The sequence below is a fragment of the Filicampus tigris genome, chromosome 21 (assembly GCF_054856515.1).
Source record: "Filicampus tigris isolate MCC_2025a chromosome 21, RoL_Ftig_1.0, whole genome shotgun sequence".
In the NCBI taxonomy this organism is placed as follows: domain Eukaryota; kingdom Metazoa; phylum Chordata; class Actinopteri; order Syngnathiformes; family Syngnathidae; genus Filicampus; species Filicampus tigris.
Window position 1 is genome coordinate 4,464,936 of NC_141237.1, and position 19,058 is coordinate 4,483,993.

The 19,058-nt window shown below is 45.6% G+C and overlaps 1 protein-coding gene and 1 long non-coding RNA gene across 3 annotated transcripts in view; one reads left to right on the forward strand and one right to left on the reverse strand.

The window, feature by feature from the left end:
* The window catches only part of abhd10b (abhydrolase domain containing 10, depalmitoylase b), a 117,878-nt gene that overhangs the window by 66,687 nt on the left and 32,133 nt on the right, over nt 1-19,058 (forward strand). The gene's annotated exons all lie outside the window — the stretch shown is intronic.
* Nucleotides 3,051-4,640, reverse strand: LOC147127262 (uncharacterized). The gene is made up of 2 exons (XR_015084466.1): nt 4,456-4,640; nt 3,051-3,401 (listed from the first exon to the last, which is right to left on the reverse strand). It is a non-coding gene; the product is annotated as an uncharacterized LOC147127262 (long non-coding RNA).

Genomic DNA, 19,058 nt, shown 5'->3' on the forward strand with positions numbered 1-19,058 from the left:
GTTCGGTTTGGTTTATATTGATCTGGCGTTCGTTTTCTAAGTCCCGGCGTATTTGTAGACTTTTCTAATGTCCTCTCGGGCCACGTATGCTCAGGATTCCCACGACGAGATTGCAACCTAACGTCCTCGTGCTCGTACCGCCCTCTTGCGGACTGGAACGTTTCCTACAACTCAATTGGAGTAAATTAATAGTTGTGGAAGAACCACTCAGTCGTGTCTCGTCACGCTTGAGCTCCTGCCGCCATCTTGCGGACTATAACGTTTCCTACAACTCCATTGGATGAACACTATATGTCGGAACAGTCGCTTGATTATTTTTTTTTTCCTCAGGAAAGCTCTGATTTTTTTTTCATTTTAAATGGGAGTTAGCACACACTTGCCACTTCTGATTAAACTCAACTAAAGTTGAGATATTCTCATAAATCTAATTAACGACGTTAGTTATTGATGTCTAGGAAGTAAGACGTCTTCGTTGTTTGCCGATCTCTATTTGGGGAGGAAGGAGAGGCAGCTCGTGTACAGTCAAGTGTTTTATGACTCTGACCTTGGAGCACGTGAATTCGTTGCGTGTGCGCGTTTCAGGCTACATTGAAGTCGACCCCGGCGTGAGGTCACATTGAGTTTGTGTCATGTCAAGCTAATGTATATTCATGTTCGCTGGGTGTCCGGCCGCCGCGCCGTCCTCATTACCAAAGTGCTGACAGACTGAGACCGTAATGGGCGCCGCGCCGCGCCCCGGCCCCATCTTGTCTCATTAGGCCGAGCCGATTGGCCATGAAGGTGTTCCCGAGACTTCCTCTGCCCACCTCGTAACTCCTTCCGTTGCTTTCAAGCCACGGTCCCCTGCAAGATTAGGATTTTTTTTCATGACTTTACTCGACAGGATTTGCTTCTTTTTTTTTTTTAAAGGGTCACTTGTTTTAGTAATTTGACAACTTGCCCGGTTTTGCATTGCGGCGAGGTTAGCTAACATTAGCGAGAAGCATGCAATCAACTCAAGCTAACTGTCATGCTAGGTTTGACTGTCTGCTAATTACACTGGTCAACACATATTTGCCGCCAAGGAATTTGCAACGGTTTTAGCGTATTTTGATGTCGCTGAATCTGAAAATGGCATTTTGGTTTTGCCGAATTGGTTCGAGTCTTTTCAGATATTTATGTTAACAAAATGAGTGCTAACAATACGCAAGTTATGACATTGTTATTATCATTAACCATCGTTATCAGTGAAGGCCTTCTATACGCAAATCATGTTTCATGTGACAATTAAGCAAAAACCCTGAACTGGTTGCCAGCCGATTGCAGGGCACAATTTAAAAAAAAAGAAATTAAAAAAAAAAGCTGTAGGTATTACTTTTGTCCACATGAGGGCGCCGTCCTCACATTCTACACTGTAGTGTTTGTGAGAAAACGTTTTTTCTTGGTAGTGTCAAACCCAGGTGTGATTAATCCGGTGACTTTTCAGGATTTTTTAATTTGTGGTAATGAACATTTAACCCCACAAGATGGCGCTGTAGGCCTACCATGCTTTCCTGGAGACTGCTTAGGTAATTTTTACACAGGGCAAAAAGGAACACGTCACATCATTCCTGACGTCATCGTGACGCAGTAACCCTCCAATCTGTTTATTTGATATTCTTGCAGTGTTTCTTCTGTTCCACTTCATCCACTTCCTCTTAATGGTTTGGATTTTAATTGAAGTATAATTGTTTTGCCTCCGACGCCATTTTCTGCAGTTTGTCTGTTAATTGCTTTCTTAATTGAGGGAAATAAACAGGAAATGAGTTGAGGGAAGACGTGATTGGATGGACTCCCCCACACTCATTCTATTAGTTAAATGGTAGGTAATTGCTTATATCAGGGTTGGGCAGTGATTTTTTGTTTGTCTAATGACTAAATTCCTTAATATGATTCAAGGTCAGTTATTATTTGTTGGTTTTTTTTCGGTTTTTGAATTGCATGGCAGGCCACATCAAAGCCCACAAGCCATAGTTTGCCTTGAAGACAAATGTAATTTTAAAATATCATTATTTTTCTGTATTTCTTTGCTGTGCAATTCTGTAAAAAAAAAAAAAAAAGGTGTAAAGCAAACGAATGCCATTTAAAAAATATATGTGAAAATGCTAGACTGGAGATTATTTTTTTAAGGAGCAAAAATGTTCATCTTGCCGGAACACGAAAGTAAAATACACTCTTAATATTACTGGAACCAAGTCATATTTAGGGATTAAAGAAGTAATATTTTGAAAATAGAATACTCTTTTCTTAATATAAGCAGGAAAGTCATATTTTTCCAATTAGGTCATAAGTGAATTAACCCTCTTCATAGGAAAATAAAGCACAGTATTGTATTTTTTTCCCACTGCATAAAAAATGCAACATTACCATAATTTTTTTTCAAGGAGAAAGCAATAACAAAGTTGAGACTCAAAATAGTCCGAATTTAAGATTCACCTGTCAAAATTGCACAATTTCGTTTTTGCTTTTTGACTAATCTCATAACATTCAGAAATACAAAAATATATAAATTTGCTCTCCTACGACTTCAAAATCTCAAAACGCTAATGTTGTCCTAACATTACGACTTTCTTCTCGTTGAACCCCCTCCCCCCATCACTTCCCCTCCTGAAGACGAGCCGAATGCTGCAATATCTCGCGTTGCCACCGGGGGGCGCGCGGAGCCCAAATCCTGTCAGACCCTTTTTTTTCCTCCACCACTTAATTTTATCACAGTTTTAAATAATTTACTAACCCCGGATTTAAATTTACATTCCGCAGTGCATATTTAAGCACTAATTAATTTTAAGGCAGTTGCAGTTTTAAAAACGACACTGCACTTGAATTTTAAATGACTGTAATGCATGCAAAAATCAGCACAGTGGATTTCTTTACGTACGCGGAGCGGCTGAGCTGCACTGCAAAATTAAAGGAGTGGAGAGTGTCGGCATTTGTGCTGAGTGAAACAAAAGGCTCTGATTTCAGCACCGCACACTGGACAGCTCTCCTCAACGCGCTCACACACACACACACACACACACAGGAAAAAAAGCAGCTTTTGAAACATATTTATTTGATTTTAAAAGGTGAAGACATGAATAAATTCCGTTGGAAGACGAGGAGGATCATCTCTTGGCATTCACCGCGTGCCTTAATTGTAAGACATTAAATCAAGGTCCGCTGTGAACACGGAGAGACGCAATCCGCAGACCGGATGTGTGTGTGTGTGTGCGCGTGTGTGTGTGCGCGCGCGTGTGTGTGTGATCCTCTTGCTGCATTCCATTCGACAACGACTCCAATCCAAAAATGCAAAAATCTTCCTGCGTGGATCCTAGAACAAAACGAAGACGAAAACAAAGATCCTGGCCAAGTGTAAAAAGTCCAATGTCTCCTTCACGTTGCACCTAGAGAGGAAAAATAGACAACAAAATGAACACACACAAAAGAAACTCGGTATAGTCCAGAAGCGAGCCGTGCTGAACTCCTCCTTCCTTCCTGACTTTGGGATTAATGGCCACTCTCCGGCCAAACAAATGAGGCATCTGCCTTCAGCGCAAGAGAGGATTGGGATGATGGAAGGAGGGAGGAGGGAGAGAAGGAAGGGCTGGGGGGGGGGGCATGACGTCACTAGGCAAACAGATGTTCCTCTATATTACCCAGCATCCACCAGCTATCACCCCTGTGTCCTTGAAACTCCAAAATGACGACGGAGATAGACGTTTTTTTTTTTTTTTTTGCATGTCCGTGTGTGTGCTTGCATGTGAGTGTGCGTGTATCAGCCCCCCCCCCCCCCACCCTCCAAAAAAAAGTGCCCGTGCGCCTGTTACGCAACATTGCTCTATTCCACCAGGAAAAAATTAAGCACACAAGCACGCACTAATACTTAACATGCGCACGAGTGCTGCGTTTTTTTTTCCACATTTAAAATTTGAATATATAAAAAAAAAAAAAAAAGTAATTGGAATGTTTTGTAACGAATGCATTGCAGCATCTGCTTGGACTGTAACGTCTCCTAATTAATTAGCGAATGAGCAAAACCTTTCGCAATTGGTAGTTATGGTGATGTGCGCGTGCGTGCGTGCGCCTGTGAAGGGGGTGCACAAACAAAGGGTAACGCCATTTTAAGACGCCCACTTGAGAATCGTGGAAGTGGGGGGGGGAAAGGGGGGAGGCATGCATCTCGTCCCACCGCAGCCGCTCGCCGTTCGCCTCCGCCCGGCTACGTTCTCCGCTCTCTCTCTCCCCCCCCACCCCCCCGCTCTCCTCCTCCCCCACGCGGAGCTCGTCCGCCACTAAACCTCCCTTGATCGTCTTTCCGACATTTCTCGGCGTCATGGCGACGAAGCCAGCCGGCTCCGTTTGCGCTTGGGTGCCGCAATAACAATGGCAAGTGCAGCACATGCGCACACGGTGGCTCGCCGCGGGATAAAAGCGGCAAACGAGGATGCGGATACTCACCGGAGCGGCGTCGGCGCCTTATCCGTCCATCGGCACCCGCGTTAGTCGCACTACACCGGCTGAAATAACGTATTCCCGGCTGTGGATGTTGAAGCTCCCGGTGAGAGAGAGCGAGAGAGAGAGAGAGAGAGAGAGAGAGAGCAGTGCTGCAAAGCATGGCTGCTGCCTGAAAGAGGGCAGGTCGTCGTGTGCATCACAATGAGCGCGATCGCGCTCTCTCTCTCTCTCCCTCTCCAATGGGGTCTCTCGATCTCGCTCTCTCTCTCTCTCTTCACATGCGCCCTCACACAATGCACGCACGCCGCGCGTTTTATTTTGAGGTCTTCACATTTTTTTTCTTCTTCTTTCTAATATATGCGTTTCAGTGCAATCTAGTAATTATGAATGATGCAGTTGCTGGTTGCAATTAATCATGTTCAAAAGCTTCCAGAGGTCCATTAGTGCGTTGCGCTTGATCGCATCGTATGCAAATTCTAGCACGAGTGAACAAGCAGGTGCTAGTTTCGGGTTTATGCTGCAGGGTCAACAATGACAGATATCATTTGTAATATTTTTCTATTCCTACTCTCGGTTGAAGTTTGCCGATCGAAGCATACGGTTAAAGAGAATGACATGTTAGCTTAATGCTAACATACAGTGGGAAACTCCATAGACACGCGAGCTTACAATTAGCGTCTATGGCGGTGTTGTTACCTATCAAGCGACGGACATTGGAACACAAATTGCAGCAACACACGTAGACAGACAATACAAAAATACTCATATTTTATTACATATATTGTTTGTCCTCTGCAACTAATATGAGTGTCGCACTGAGAAACCAAAAGAGGAGCTGAGTTTACTGCACGGTATATCCGTAGCTCTGTCTTATACTGCCCCCAGTTGGCCAAGGCGGGCATAGCCGAAGGTTCAGCACAATATATGTGCTTTGAAGGAGAAAGCGTGACAAAAACGGTGTAATTCTGCTTAGTGATGTCATTTGCGTATGTTTTCACCAAATACAATATTTATGGAGGGCTGCTTTAACCTTTTTTTTTTTTTTAGTTTTTTGTAGCACCGAACTTCGAGAGCAGGCGTTTGCGCAAAGCCAGGAATGGTTTTGAATCCCTCCATTTCACGTTTTTTGTGTTTTAAAACCACGCCCCCGCCTCTCCTTATTTGGGCATGGGCCCATCTCACTTCCTGTCCTGATTGCCTACCATGCAGTAGGTGACGTCACTCCCTGCAACCACAAATGCCAAACTATCGGGGCCTTAAGTCTGTTTTTTGATGATAATAGAATTATATATATATATATATATATATATATATATATATATATATATATATATATATATATATATATATATATATATACAAATAAAATTCTGTAAGCTGTTTCCCGCCCCCCTGTCTCAAATGGTGGAGTGTGTGTGCGTGCGTGTGAGCAAATGACAAAAGGAGGGTGACCCCATTGTGCGGCTTATTGTGAGGAAGGAGAGTAAAGGGGGTGGGAGGGGGGGGGGGGTTTCATGGGGACCCCGAATGGCAGGCCTGCTGCCCCGCGCACATGCAAAAGGGCCCTGGTGCCATTCCATGCGTGCGTTGTTTGGGAGTCGAACAACACGCACACACGTGAGGAATTCCTCCATTTTGGAAGCTGGCAGCCGTCATGAGTGGATGTTGCTGTATATACAATCAAGTAAAAAAAAAAAAAGAAAACAATGACGCTGCTTAATAATTATAAATCCTCAAACGCATGAATTTGAAGAACATTTGTTGCCGTTCCATGCAATTTGGCATAGTTGCAAATATGTGTTTTTGTACCGTTCAAGAAGAGCACTTGGCGTCTCACGCACAAGACAAATTTGTGACTCTGCGCACTTGAGCCGGGCAGTGCAATTGTCGAGCTGTCAGCGGCGGTGCTTGTGATGTAGTGGTTGCGTGCAAACGCAACCAGGTCATGCGTGTTTGGCCAGCGCACTCCCAAGCGGGCAACTATTGCTCCTACCTAGCCGGAAAATGTTGCTCTGTACTCAAGTAAGTTATAGTTTGTACAGTGATTAGTACATTGAAATGTAATTTCCATATTTGTGATGATTCTTACTATGCATTCTGTATTTTTATATGTTATACCAGTAGTTTTATTTTTTTTAAAAAGCAACATAAATGAGCCTTTCAGTCCGCTAGCTTAATGCTAATTCTAATTAGCATCAACGTTGCGATGCCTAATGGAATGCACCCAAACTGCAGCAAAAACTCTTAGACAATCCTCACAGGCAATGTGTTCTTTATCCTCTGTATAGAATGACTCATATTAGTGCCGTACCGATGAGCTGAGAGGAGTTGAGACATCTCAGTGAGGCTTTATTAGTGCATCCCGCTTAAGTTCCAGGCAGCTGTCCTGACTTGCCCTGTGATTGTCTTGCGACCGGTGGGTCCAGTCTAAGTGGGTATCTCCAATGTTTGACGCGGTTCAAGCAGGAAGAAGCATGATAATAAGCCCCACCCCCCTCCCCCCGACATTAGCAGCAGGTCATACGTGCATGTAGGGCGCCTGCTTCTCCACCTCCCCCTCCTCTCTGTGATGCTAAATGTCAACTAGCAGCCGCAGGAGCAACCACCACAGACACACATTGGGCTGAAATTGAGCATTTCTTTTTTTTTTTTTTTTTTTTTTTCTTTCGACAGTCCTCATCGCCTTCCGTGTCATGACAGAAAGCTGACAAGAGGCAATAACTGTTGTTCTCGTACCTGCAGAAATGATGCTTTCATAAGAAAGGCAGCGCTGACTATCGAGCATTTTTTTGCCCAATAGCAAGTCATGGAAACAGAAATAATCTGTCATGGATCAGTGTAAAAAAAAAAAAAAAAAAAAAAAAAACTAAAACCCTCCTCAATATTGATTGCGATCTAACATGCGATCATTTTTTAAAAAAAAGTCCTCTTCCCAGGTTTTTTTATTTATTTATTTATTTTTTTTAAACGAACACAAGCAATAAATTCATTCCGCGCAATTTGTCTCACGCGATGTCATATCCAACAATGCTCTTTGTTTACGAGTAAGATAAGCCACATAGTTGATCTTCTGATGCTCGTTGAACCCGTGTGTGTGTGTGTGTGTGTGTGTGTGTGTGTGTGTGTGTGTGTGTGTGTGTGTGTGTGCGCGTGTGTGCGTGTGCACGTGCGCACACTTCCGTGGCCATGAGTGTATTAACACTGCGGGTAACGCAGCGGCGTATGTTTAGTCTGACTCGCCGAGCGTCGGAATGAGCGCACGCCTCTGAGTTAACGCCGACACATGCGTCTCCATGGCAACAATAACGGTTGCCAGGCAACCGTGCTCTTTTAGGGACACGGGGCACAAGACCCGAGGCGTACTATAAATACTGTACATACCTCCGCAGTTTTCGCTTAGCCCCCGATGCTAACGACACTACCTTGAGCAGACGGGGAGCGGGTGTTGTGCGACCGGCGGCCATTTTGCCTCCTGCGAACTACACCGACCACTCCCCCCCCTCCCCCCCCCCCCACCACCATTTGCAGCACACCCAACAAAGCATTCCATCAGCGCCACCGCTGACATCACTGCAGTCAGCTCAGCTGTTTGCTAAAAATAGACAAGTGCCTATGCAGGAAATATTTAACTCCTTCTGACCCCCACGCCACTCAGGAGAAATGGATTGGATATTTTTTTTTTTTTTTTTTTTTTCCCAGCGGGGAGGCGTTGAACCGTTGCTTTTTTTTTGCCCGTGCATCAGTCATGGGATGCGTCTTACTATGTGATGCCTCGAGAGTGTGCTTCTCGAAATGGACTAGTCGTCGCTAGTTGGGCCACAAAATAGCCCAAAATGGTCCTTGATGCAATTTCCTCCTGGCTGATCATTTACATTCATAAAATAATCGAATGTGTCGACAACAGTTAGAAAATTACTAACAGCGTAGTCGAAACATTTTTTTTTTCTCAGTAACTCTCTGAAACGAGAGCAAAAGCGTCTTCACGAGTGTGTATTAATGCCTAAGCACGAGCCAGTTAGCATGATAGCGACTGATGCTAGCAAGCTGACCTTCAAAATTGCAGAAGTACGATGAGATGTAAAACTGAACGGGAAGTTGCCAACGCGGAATGTAGAGCCCCACCTTGGCCCTATCGATTGCACAAAAAAAAGAAATAAATAGATCCACTGCATGTCAAAATTTTTAATATTTGTGCTCCCCAGACTGGAACTCATCGTCAACTACATTATTTATCCCGCTTATCCCAAAAATAGAAGTAAATATTTCCAAATATTTCCATTGAATTTTCTATCTTCCAGGACATGTGGCGACCACTGTCGGTGGCAGTCGTGCCCCGCCATTGATCAGCCGCCACTGATGGCAAAATGAACTGAAAACGACCTACTGCACATAATGAACGGTGCTTTTTTACATATGTTCATATATTTAGTTATATACTGGCAAATACATTTTCGACTTATAGAGCACTTTTACAGTACATACTGTGTTTTTTATGTATAAATATATATATATATATTGGTGCCCTCTCCTAGTTGCAGCCGATCAGTCCCTCATGGGCGCAGAGGGCGCACGTGGCGTGGCTGGCTAGTGTCCAGGACGCGTGCATGGTGGCGGAGTATTGGGGGGGATGGCCTGGCATGGCATGGCATGGCATTGACCCCCCCCCCCCCCCACACACACCACGTGCGGCTGGCAGCATTGAGCGGCGTGAAGGCATTCAGCAAGCGTGAATGCGGCTTTTGTCTGGGCGCGGCGTGCCAGGCGAGCGCTAATGAGGCGGCTCTTTGTGGTAGGCCTCTCAACATCAAGTGGGCTGGTGGACTCATTAACCTGACTGCCGCAAATAAAGCAGGCAGGCACAAGAGACGCCTATGATAGCACACTTAAGGCCCCCCCTCCCCGCCCCACCCCCGGCCGCCGCCCCCTCTTACTTCCCCCGCAGCCTCCCGGCGCTCCTCTGCCTCTGGCCTATTTCAGGTGTCCCAAATCAGGACGCCGCCGCTCTCCTCGTTACGGGCTTTAATCCGGCGTTAGCTCCTCACGCTAACCGGCCGAAAGTGGCTTTGCTTTCCCGCGCGCCGCTTCCATCCAGTCGCGGTAACGCCGGGGCACTCTGCGGCCGTCCGGGCGATCCTGATAGTGGACACCGTCGCTTTGGCCGAGCAAATTCCGCGTGCCATTAGGATTCAATTACGGCCGTTTAAAAGTCGGTCCATCGGCATTTTTTTTTTTTTATGAAAGCGCCCTATTCGATGCTTGCAAATTTGCCTAATTTGATTGTGTTTGGAACAAAATGCAACTAGAGACGGCGGTCCTAGAAAATATCCCAAAAAGCGAAGACTCTTAAATCTGCCGTTTTGGTCAGAAGCGGAGATATTTTCTACAATTGCCACCCAGTTAAGAAAAGCAACATGAAGTTTGCTCGGCGACTCCATCACGAGTACACCCACAAAATCGTATGAGGGCAAATCTTGACAAGCGGTCATAAAACAAACACGTTGGACTGTTTTCAAGCTGACATTTGGGTCGGCTCTTTAATCTTTTAAAGCGTCTCACCGTGCGGTTTTTTTTTCGCATCGATGGACTCGACTTATTGAGGTCGCCTAACCAAGCGGCGTCCGTCATCCGCCACTAGGATTTGCTAAATAGTTCTTCTCTGCGAAGACGCAGGCTGAATTATGCATCCGCGCGTGCGAAATTGGGTCAGGAGCTGCGCATTTTCACATTTCCCCTCGCCGTTTACTAGCGCTTAGCGTTAGCGCTGCCGGCCGCCAACCGCGGCTGGGTATTGATTCTGCGTTTCTTGCCGTGTCGCGTTTGATATACGACCTGAGAAATTGCCCGAGCGTTTGATCGGCTCGCTTGTATGTAGATTAGATACATCAGATATTCCGGACCCTCCCCTGCTCTTTTCCGCGTTCCTCCGCATCCGTTTTCACGGCCTCTCATTGTCCCCGCCGCGCGCCGAGCGATTTTAATCTCGGCGAGGCTCGAGCGTGCTCTCGATAAGCGAACGGCGACACGGGTGCGGGGGTGAGGGGGGGAAGGGGGCCACAATGCGCCGCTAATCGAGCGAGGGGGGGGGGGGGGGCTCATTTGGCGGGAAAGGAAATATTCATGGCGACATCAAAGAGCCGGCTGACAAATTGCAGATGAGCTTCCGTTAATTAGACGGAGGCGCGCTAATGTTTATTTAAACGAAACTGCATTATTGATCGAGCTCGGGAGCGTCAGCCTGCGGAGGTGCGAAGGTGCGACGGTGCAAAGATGGTTTGCCCCTCGAGTTGGGAGGGAGCGCACGACACAGGCCAGAGCGCAGTCAGTTGAATTTTTCAGTATCGAGCCAAAATCGGAGCAAATAAGAGAAGGCGAATACGTTTTCTATAGCGCTCGTCCCGAAATAAACACAATGCAAAAAAAAAACAGAACAAAATTCTGCTGGGTATAGAAAATAAAAGGAAATCCACATAGGACATGTAAGGACATTTCTATAATCTATAATATAAAAAAAAAAAAAAAGGTTATACTTTGTGTAACGATGACCGGTATAAAATGTAATGATACCGTCAAATCACAAATACTTTCAACTCAACTTTCTTCATAGAGTACTTAAAAAAATACATGAAAACAAAGTCGCAATACAGTAAAATGATGAAATACACATTTTGTGGTACATGCTGTAGTGAGGGGGTAACTGCTTAACCACCCCAACCCCCCCCTCCCAAAAAAAAAACCGTAATGAATCTAGTATATAAGTATATGAAAGCATAAAAAAAAAATATTAGGAAAAAATAAAGCAAAGTAAGCAGTGTAATAAATATGAAATAAAGCACAAACTGGAGAATGAAATACAAATCTATTTCTGTTGTGATGGTGCGACTAAGACTGCGCACACGCACGCACACACAGACGGTGAAGGCTTGCATGCAGGATACCTGCACAGATGGCAGGCCGCCGTCGTCCTGCTGGACCTGATCTCAGAGTGTTGGCCCGGAGGAAGAGCGGGGGGGGGGGGGGGGGAGAACGAAAAAAAAAAAAAAAAAAAACAGTTTCATCTGTCACGCGCACACATGCGCTTCCACACGCACGGATTCGACACGGCGAGAATGTGTGCACTTGTCTAAACGCCTTTCAAAAGGAGGACAATAAAACACGCGCGCAGCGATGAAAAATGCGAAAAGGAACCCTTGGCGTTTTTTTTTTTTTCCCCTCCGTTACGTTGGAGAGCGCCGACGCTTTCTTGCCGTCAGTCACCGGGATTCCTTTCATCCCGTCTGATTATGGCGGATCAGGGCCCCGGTTAGGCCTTTGTGCGTGCAGAGTTTCCAACGCTAAATCGCATTTCCGCCGCACGGAGGAGTCGATTACGAGAAGGTTGCCCCGATCTCAAACGAGAGCATCCTTCACTCTTATTGAGTCTTCCCGCCGTAGCCGCCCAACCCCCCCCCCCCCCCCCCCCCCGACCCCCCACCCCCCCGCGGCCGAGGCCTCGCCGAGAGCTCGCGCCGAACTCGCCTCCGCTAAGCCTTTTGCCGCGTTTGCGGCAAACCTTCAAAGGCAAAACAGTCCAAGAGATTTGGTGCGATCGCGAGCAAATTGGAACGGCGTCGAGCAGACAGATGGCTGCTGTGCCATGTTTTCGCCATCGGATGATATTCTGCCTTTGAAAATGAAGCCCCCAGAGGCAGTTTTCGGTAGCGACGGGAAATTTGGTAGCCATGTCTATTTTGAGTCGACCCACAAAAAAAGTCTCAACAACCCATCCCTTAAAATACGCAGGAAGTCTGACACTTTTGGAAGAAGCAGCCATTTTGACAAACTTGTACTAGCGATTTTGTCCTTTGGGGGTTCGCAACGTGAAATTTGGAAGGCATGTCTATTATGGGTCGACCCACAAAAAAGTCTCAATGAGCCCATATCCTAAAACACACAGTAGGTCCTGCACACAAACTTTTTGCTTTTGGACTATTCCGCCTTTGAAAATGCAGCCCCTGAAGATGTTTTTTTGACGTAACATGAAATTTGGTAAGCATATCTATCACGAGTAGACTCACAAAAAAAGTCTCTAGAAGCCGTTGCTAAAAAAAAAAAAAGACTGAGAAAGTCTGCCACTTTGGTTGGAAGCAGCCATTTCAAGTTTAGTTTTCTTCAACTTTTCTACCAAATTCCCACCGGACAGGTGAGCAACATCAACTTGCGAGGACGCAGACTGCTACGTTAGCGCCTCGGCTAGTTAGCATACGCTTGAGCGTTACACGCGCGTGACATTTTAACGCCGCAACGCCGGTCGACGTCATCGTGTCCTCCCGCGACAGTCTTGAAAGCGCGGACGTTTCGCCGCGCTGGTGAAGAACAGGCGGGAACAAAATGGAGTTCTTCGGCCGACGTTTTCATGAAAGTCAAACATAAAAGCAGCGACGCCCCCACACCCGCCCACCCCGCCCCACCCTCGCGTATGTGACAACCGCAATTCGCCTACTTAGTCCGTCCTGCGTCGCGGTTTAGATTTCAATTAATTTCTCTCCTCCTCGCCGCTCGCTCAAGCCTCCCCCGGGGGGGGCGGGGCGCCGGTCGGGCGGGGGCGTTTGCGCACATACATGATGGAGAGCGGAGGGGGGGGGGGGGTTGGGAGGGGACGCCATAAGGGAGCGGAAAAATGCCTGCGCAGCACATTCGCATGTATAACGGCGCAGGTCAGGAAGATTGTGAAGTGTGTGTGCGTGCGTGCGTGCGTGCGTGCGTGTGCGTGCGTGCATACTAATCAGCTCCCAGAGGCCCTTTAGAGGCTTCAAATCCCTCCGCTTGTCATTTCTCGCCATTAGTCGTACCGGGCTAAGTGGGGGGGGGGGAGTATGGAGGATAAGGTGGCTACTGTAGCTCTCATCCGACATTCCGAGGAGGTCTCGGCGCGCCGTCACGCATGGAAGGATGGCCGAATACAAATAACGTTTCAGAGAAAATTATGTCAATTTTTGTGGGGCATGTGTTTTTTAAATTTTTTAATTTTTTTTTTAGCTACGTTCTGGGAAAGAGCATACATTTTGTGGGGGTGCAAATTTCGGGGAGGTGCCAAATTTTGATCAGTCCCAAAATTTGAGGGATGTCTTATTTTTGGGGTGACGTGACAAAATGTACATTGTGCAAAAAAACTGTCAAATTTGGGAGGGTCGCAAAAAAACGTGATGTGAAATTTGCGCATCGGTTACTAGAGTGGAGAGCAATTGAAAATGTTCTTTTTAAGCTTGAAAAAATGATGTCAATTATCGTCATTTTTTGTGGGGCATATGGTTTTTTTTTTTAGCTACGTTCTGGGAAAGAGCATACATTTTGTGTCAAATTTTGATCAGTCCCAAAATTGGAGGGATGTCTTATTTGTGGTGTGACGTGACAAAACTTACATTGTGCCCCAAAAAAAAAAAAAAAAAAAAAAAAAAAAGTCAAATTTGCGAGGGTCGCAAAAAAACGTGATGTCAAATTTGCGCATGGGTTACTACCGGGATGGCAACCATTGGTGGGTTACATGAGTGCAACTGCTAACCCGCCCGGGCGGGGCCGCCTGTCCGCCGCCGACCTGGATCCCTTCGCAATGAACGCGGCCAACAATGGCCACTGACTGATGGCTCCACGCGCCTTTTGTGCCCGCGCCACAAAAGCAGCCCATCAGAGGGCACATCATACACTCGGCGCAAATCAATCATTTTTCCTCTGGCCTCGGTGGCGAGTGGAATTAACCCCCCCCCCCCCCCGCCCCCTTCTTTTTCTTTTTTTTTTTTTTCTTTTTTTTTTGCATTTACAAAGCAGAACGGTGCAACAACACAAATGAAGCCGGCTGACCGTGAAGGTCCACCATGACAGAAAGCGCTGATGTGGCTCATTGCGGTGAAATTTAGCCTCCCTCGGCTTCCATTTGTCTGTAAAAACATGACAGTAGAATCATTTTTTTAAATCATAATTTTATCCTGCTAAAATGTACGGTCATTTTTCTTCCATTTTTCTTCCAGTACATTTCTTGCACTGTTATTGGTCCATACTGGTAAAATTATGAATGAGCTTTTCTATCGGAAAGTCAGCTTTGCTTAATGCTAACAAGCAATGCAAAATGCCATCGTTGCGCTAATAGCAATAGCAATATTTTGAATACGAACCGTGGAGCAACGCGTGAGACTGTAACAAGACCGACAGTCATGTTTTCTTTATCCTCTGCAACAAACGGCCCATTTTACCGCAGCTTACTGAGTCCCGTACGTCACCCCTCCCATAAAAGATGAATCCAATGTATAGCTGGTGTGCATCTCTCATAAAAGACCGATTGCGTATCGCATTGTATAAGGTACGGTAACATTCCAGGAGGGTGCGTTTTAAAATTAACATTCAGTTTGTTTGGCTCAAAAAGAACTTTCCGATTCAAATCGGTTTTCGTTCTATATATTGTGTATTTCCGCCTATTGCGCAAGCGCTCGGAGGATCAGGGCTCACTTCACCGTTTGCGAGCGCCCGCCCCTCCAAACAAAGGTGGCCACCGAGTTGGCCTCCACGCGTCGGGGTTATCTGTATGACAAAGCAACTTTCCCCCCCCCCCCCGTGCGCCATCCATTTTCATGAGGCGGCTCGCGGTTGGTGACCTTCCGGGGGGGGCGGAGGGCGCCCAGCTGGCCGCAGCACCTCCGCGTTTGACTCGTTGCGCGTCCCGCCCATTGTGTGCGGCGCGTGGCCATTGTTCCATCGTAGGCGCTCCTGTCAGCCATTTGGCTGCTAGTTGACCTTATTAGTTAAGGTGGATGCATAAAACATGAAGTCATTAGAATAAGTCAGACGCTTGGGTTTGGTTTTGCTCAAAAGAAGACGAGTGTTGCACTTTGCTAAAAGCGTTTAAAAGCTGTGACGGCTTGAATGTAAAATTGTCAATCGGTCTGTCGTGTAGCACACTTTTTATATCAAACAGGTTAAACACTTACTGCTGCGATTGGTTTACAAGCAGACCTGGGGAGGTTGAAAATAAAAATCACTTTTGACTTGGAAAAATCCGATAATCGAGAACATACCTGATTATCGGTATGTAAAACTGAGATGGATAAAAATGCATTCACATTTAGCAATTTTAGGATATCGTAGGGATGTAACGATTCACTCAAGCCACGATTCGATTGGATTTTCAGGTCCGTATTTTCGATTCGATTTTTTAAAATGAAATCTTTTGCTATTTGTTATGCTTGTCTCTGTGCGCTTGCAGCATCCATTTGATTCAAAATGTGCGTCTGCGTCCGGAACGAAAAAACATCTCAAGACACCATTTTCTAGATGAATTGAATCAACACGATTTTTTCAAATCGATTTCAAATCCATTCATCGGGACAAATCGATTTAAAATGGATCTTCGATGAATCGTTGCATCCCTATAGTCACCTTAATTATTTAGAAAATATCTGTTGGTGTCGGCAATAGCAGCCCAGTATTCATTGGATCGATGCCGGTAAAATCATGACCTTGATTTAATAAACCAGATGATGACAACCTTTTGCAAATGAACACAATCAATTGCAGGCGCAATGTAATTATACCACGATATCATCGATATCTTAATACATCAAGTGACTCGATGATTCCCGTCTAATGAAAAGCATCCAGATGATGAAAAACTCGTGCTGAACATGTGCTGAAGGGAATCTCGACTGCTCGCCCCTCCCCCGCACATCCTTGCTCGCACCCTCCAGCGAGGTGGGGGCGAGGAAGGGGGGGGGGGGGCTGACGAGACGCCGAGACAGAGGTGCTGATACTCGGTAATTGAGGGGCAACCCTGTCACGGTCGAACCGCGGATAAACCTCGTCGGGAGTGACGGGCCGGCACGATCGGGCCCTCGGCGCCACCTGTGTCGCAGCATGTCAAGAGATTTTATTACACAAAATGGAATTGGGAGGGATGAATCTTAGAGGCGGGGGGGTGGGGGTTGTGGAAACTTGAAATGGATGCTCGTGGACAAGCACAATGCACCCCGATAAGTATCACACGGTTGTTATGTATGTACAAGTGGGGGAAAAAATGGTCCGAATCAATCCATAACTATGTTGTAATGTGTCACATTATAACCGGAGTGAATCGAGTGACAGCGCGTCCTAATTTGAGTGCATTGTGTCGGTTCTTCATTAGAGTGATTGACATCCCGTCATAATTGATCGTATCGGATCCCACTTCAACTTTTAAATTTAATCCTGTCTTAATGGAAAGAATCGAATTGGATGCAATGTTAATTTGGGTGGATTGTACGATATCGGAATCAGGGTGAATCTTATCACATCGTAATAGGAATGAATCGGAACTGGGATCAATTGAGTTTGTGGTATCACATCGGAATCGTACCATATCGTGATTGTCATGAATCCTATCAGATCTGAATTTCAGTGAATCGTAACGTTTAATTGTCATGAATCCAATCGTATCGGAACGGAGTCTAGCGCATCGTGTATTACTTTGAGTGCATTGCATAACATCGTGATGGTAGTGAATCGTATCAGACCTTTACATAAGCGAACTTTATCGTATCGATTGTATCTGAAGTTGAGTCGTATCATATCGCTTAACATCGTAATTGGAGTGAATGACAATGATTATTTCAGCGAAACGGATCTCCCGTATCTCGTCTTAACCGTATCAAATCGTTTCTTCGTTTTGGCTAAATCATATCGCATCGCAAATGGAATAACTCGTCTCAATGATATCTTTGTCGTTTGAATCGTATCATAAGAATTGACCAAATTGCCAAAAGTGTCAGTGCGGCATTTGGACAATGTCCCGACATGTTGCTAATCTGCTTGCCTTGCGCGTGCGCCGCAAACGTGCTATTAAAACGCTGCAATTTGAAAGGATTTTAATACACGTATAATCTGCTTGCGCCGGATTAGGCGCCGCCGATTTAGAACAAATCTGCGGGACACAAAAGGGAACAGAGCGCTGGTCTAAATAGTCTCGATTTTTATCGGCCATCGGACTCCATTTTGGGAAAGAAGCGCGTCACATCTGCGGATAGGGTGCGCCGATTATTGCAGGACTACACTTGATGGAAGGCATGATGGCAGCTGCTCATTTTTTTTGTTGTCGACTATAAAGTCATAAAAAGTCGCTGATTAATCGATGACGTTGATTTTTTTCTTTTTTTTTTTTTTTTTTTTCCATCTTTTTTTTTTAAAACAGGCAGCAATCAGAGGAGCTAGCAAGGCTAACCGCTATGCTATCTTCCACAACCAAGCTTTTTGTACTCATCGGACTTTTTGGCCCGGTTATAGTCGTAGGTCGTTTGTAAATTGACCCGACTCAAAGCGGGTGAGTAGCCATTAGTCGACTTCGAGGAAAAATTGGAGGAGTAAAGTCGACTAAATCGGAATTGAGGATACTACAAGTATATTCTGCTCAGGCGATGGAGTATGATTTCAAAGGCATTGCACATGGGGGGTGAAATGACAACGTTCCCATCTGCCCTTCAGTGCACGCCGGCAGTGTGTGTGTGCGCGCGCGCATGTCCCATCTGCCCTTTCAGACGGGCAAGCAGCATGAAGCCGAACTCTGACCCTTTAGGATTACAGCTCCACCATGTGCCAGTGAGCAGGGTGATGAGATTGACCTCACACGCGCGCACGCACGCACACACAAATCAACTTTTGTCCGACACAAGCAATCATGGCAAAGCCCACACGATGGCCTGGGCCACGCCCCTCAGCAGAGATGATGATGATGATGATGATGATGATGATGATGATGATGATGATGCCTAATCTGGGATTACGCATCTCCGGGATTAGGACATGCTGATGCGCAGGTTTGCACTCACCTCCAATCCCCAAATGGCAACTCAAGCTGGTGGCTTGGTCTGAGCACGGCAAAAAAAAAAAAAAAAAATTAAAATCAGCAAAAAATAAAGATGCATGAACATAATATGGTTTGGGGACAAAAATTCTTCGCGATTTAGTCCCACCCATTTGACTAGGATAGCATTTTATGAATTCCCTAGTCGCAGGTCGTCAAAATCGCACTAATACGAACCCTGAAATTCATTTAAAATGATCGACTTTGTGGTCCTTGATCGTAGAGATAGGCCGATATGTTTTTTTTTCAGCACCGATACCGATTATTAGTAGTCAAGGCGACCGATAACCGATATTTGGAGCCGATCTTAAATTTTTGTAAAAAAGCGAACATTGACATCAAAATCTAAAACAAAAATACATTTGTAACTTTGTTGAAACGTCTTTAAGCATATATTTACTCAACAATTTTTCAGATTTGCATAATGTAGATTTTTTTGGGGGTATTACTATAAATTTTTGACAATATTCATCTTTGTTACCAAATTCTAACAAAAAGTTCAGGGAGCGCCCAGGGTCGTCAGCATGTCTTAAAAAGTGAAATGAAAACACACAAAAAAAAAAAAAAAAATGGCTCCATATAGTTTTCGACAATAAATGAAGTTCTCCAAAAGTTCAAAATGACAGAAAATTCAACTTTCACATGTCATAGTTTTGATTCCAGCACGGTTTTAAATTGATTTACTATCGGCCATCGGATGTTTTTAAAAGGCCGATGCCGATATTCGTCAAAACACAGAATATCGGCGCCG